The 3477-nt window shown below is 43.3% G+C and overlaps 1 long non-coding RNA gene across 1 annotated transcript; it reads right to left on the bottom strand.

The window, feature by feature from the left end:
* Nucleotides 1-1544: 1544 nt before the first annotated feature.
* On the bottom strand, nucleotides 1545-3468 carry LOC109483226. Its single transcript, XR_002141000.1, has 3 exons — nucleotides 3212-3468; nucleotides 2126-2311; nucleotides 1545-1679 (listed from the first exon to the last, which is right to left on the bottom strand). It is a non-coding gene; the product is annotated as an uncharacterized LOC109483226 (long non-coding RNA).
* Nucleotides 3469-3477: the final 9 nt, after the last annotated feature.

The following is a 3477-nucleotide window of genomic DNA, read 5'->3' as shown; positions in this document are numbered from 1 at the left end:
TTTATGCTCTTTTCTCTCTTTATACCCACAGGTAAACTTCGCCATGTCCACCCTGAGATGCAGACTACAGCAGGAGTTCACTGGCTAGCATGAGACCTTAGCATGAAACCTAGTCGTGGAAGGATTGGGGTGTGCATTCATGTTTTGCAGCCAAGAAAATTGAAAAACAAGCATGGAATGCAACAGCATCATGAAAGCGAAGAAAATAATAAATAAAAAAGACAAGACTGACACAAACATACATGATAGAAAACACACAAGTGAATAAAATTCCTTACACAAAACATCACTGTTACACTACATGTGTCACACAGTAAAGTTATAAAAAACGACCAGCATCATATAGTTGCAACTAAAAACATATTTGAAGCATATGCTGCTCCTGAGCAAGAAATTTGTGCTCTCTTGATAGAAGAAAACATATTTGAAATATCAATAAAGACAATCATTAATATTCTGTGTGCAAAAAGCCACATTTTGCCCGGTAACATAAGCCTTTCCTGCTTGTTCCGATGACCACAAGGCCGGAGGCTATCTGAAAACCAATTCCCTAGGGAATGCATTCATGCAATTTTTGAAATTCTTTCAAAGCGATCGCAGTACTTACACAAATGCCTCCGCCCCTGAGGCGTCGCCAAAAAAGTTCGGTGACATCTTTTCAGAAATAAAAAGCACCCACAATTTAGGGAGAGGCCTTACCTACATGTAAGAGGAAAGGAACAGTAGTGACTATTAAGCAATCAGATTATGATTGATACACCTGTACAAGAAAAAGCGTTGCATCTCATAAATGCATATGGAGGCAAAATTGGGTCACTATGTCCCAATTTACACATGCGGGCAAAAACCGTATGACAACTGCGTATTACTAAGCAGACCAGGGTATGACGACTGCCTACACCAAAATTTTCCTGTGTAAATTGCATGCTACATCGAGAATGTACATTCAGATTGTATGTTACCTCGAGGGCTAGCATACGTTCTTTATGTACGTCAAATCATTACAGTTTTTCGGGTGTGTGCACAGTTTTCGTACCCTCAGGTTTTTGCCATCCTGAAAGGAAACGCTGATTTGTCCTGTCAGATGCTACCCAACTGACACACTTGCAGCTAAGTGAGAAGCAGTGCTCAATTTGTGACCTAGGAGTTTGTGGTCTTGGCTACCATTGGTTTGACTTTGGTATCTCCAACGTACGCCAAAGAACAGGCCAACCGCTTGTCTCTTATAAAATCAGACAGGCTCGCCTACAACTCTTTGGCCACATAGCAAGCATGACTCCTCCCCCTGGAAGCTGCCAGTCTACTGAAGGAAGCCATGCCTGCAGGCTGGTCCAGACCCAGTGGCAGACCCAGACGCAGGTGGGGAGACCACCTGAGCACTGTGGGCCTCGATGTAGCCACAGCCTGGCAAGAAGCACAGGACAGAACTGGCTGGAAGACAACTTGGCAAGTTGCTACTCTCCTAGGAGCATGCTGTGTTGTTAGTGAGTGTATTTGTGGTGTCAGCCTCGCCTACTATGGCAAAGTAAGCTAGCTGTTGCACCCACCTTGTTCTCCGTCATGACGTACAAGTTCTGTGGGTCAAAGGCATCAAACTGCATGTCCTGCTGAACCCTGCTTCCCTGGACCACAGTTATCTCCTCATACGGGTTTGCAGCATCTCCATTCCACACCAACGCCTGAAACACACAGGCAAGCAACAACATCAGAGTCAGGGGGTAATTCACTTTGTAACAAGTACTCAATAGCTACTGTGCAGTAGTTGCTACTGTCACAGTAGCAGTATATGGCATATCTTCAAGCAGCTCTGTCCAGCAGGTCCACACCAGTAAGAACTTTATGGAGTGTGAGTGGTTTAAATAGTTTAGAAGGCAAAGCCAGACTACACTTGATCTAGTACCTACTGCAAATATCAACTAGCAAGATATCGCCGAACCAGTCTGTCCATTTCGACATTGAGAATAACTTAGAATTGCTCAAGAAATTGGGCATTTGAACAAAATCTATAGTACAGTATGGTTAAGCCTGGTCTAGAGTAAAATTGCTTAAAGCTTTCACACAGATTTCCATAATTTTTAAGAATATCAATTATGTATAAAAAATTTTAACTACACATGAATCCTACCTTGATCAGTTGGCCATTGGTTGTCCCCAGGAAGGCTGCGGTGTAGCCGTTGACAGTTGAAGCAGCGACACTCGTCAGTCCAGTTGTGGGGAACTCTGCCACAGCTGTACGGGTCAGAGCTTCTGTTCCTCCAAACTGTTTTGCGGTAAAGTCTGCGCCGCATGGAAATCGTTCAAGTAGTTCCTCCTGAAGGAAAAGAAAGTTCAAATATACTAACTACTAATTATATATAAGATACACAATGGACACAACAATTTTGGGTTATTAAATACAGTCAAACCTGTCCAATTCGGCCACCCAGGGGACCAAAGAAAAGTGGCCACCTTGGACAGGTGGTCTCCTTGAAGTGGATCACCTCTCAACATGACTGAGGCATAAATGGTTTACAAGTTGAGATGTTTTAATATCAAATGCTGTAAATGCATGTGGGGAGGGTGGCACATGGAACAATTTACCTCAAGCAAAAACATCATCCACTAGTCGAGGCAAACTGGCTGGTTTCTCCATGATTTCTCATTAGTTATCATCAATAATCAACATGATCGAAAATGATGTGGTGAGGCCTTGAGCGGACCCAACTGAGGATGGTCACGGTCGCGTTGGCCAGATGGTCACCTGGTCACCTTGGACAGGTTTGCTTAATGCTTGTGTCAATGGGGAAAACTTTTGGGACCATTTTTAAGAGTTGGTCCCCTTGGCAGGTTTGACTGTACTGTAATTCCTAATTTTTTCACAATACTTTTATGGTCACTATTTTCACAGCCACTCCTGTACCATGAACTTATCATTACCATTATCAAACCACCCCACATCCCCCACCATTTAATGAACATGACCGTTCTCCCTCGACCATAAAATTTCGCTACCTTGAAGACAAAGTGAACTACAGTATTCTTCAAGTGGTCTATTCTGACGACAGTTTCTAAATGTCACACTGGAAACTCAGACTCTTGAATGGTGTGAGGCATTCAGTAAATTAATACCATGCAAAATGGACTACAGCCCTGTAACACTACATAATCTACAGTGTAACAAGCTTTACTTGTTTAACAATATTACCAATGTGATCAATAGAAATGTGTATACCTGTTGTTGGAGGCAAGTACCCCCACCAAAAATCGAGTGGTTCAGCAATACCCCCCGCCTTCTTCTGTGTAGCAGGCTTTCTGGACTTTGTTGAATTCTGCATCGACTTCTGACATGGAGAAGACACAAAGGGCAGAGCTTTCCAGGGGTTCTTTGCCAGATGGAGTTTTACTGGCTGAAAACACACCAAAAAGCATCTCATCATCTTCTGGAAGGCCCATGTTCTGTGCAAGTTTCTGTCCTGGCTTGCTGACATACACGGCCTG

The sequence above is a fragment of the Branchiostoma belcheri genome, unplaced genomic scaffold (assembly GCF_001625305.1).
Source record: "Branchiostoma belcheri isolate BF01 breed outbred unplaced genomic scaffold, Haploidv18h27 scaffold63, whole genome shotgun sequence".
Taxonomy (NCBI): domain Eukaryota; kingdom Metazoa; phylum Chordata; class Leptocardii; order Amphioxiformes; family Branchiostomatidae; genus Branchiostoma; species Branchiostoma belcheri.
The sequence above is the reverse complement of the archived record's forward strand: the minus strand, read 5'-3'. Positions and strand labels throughout refer to the sequence as shown.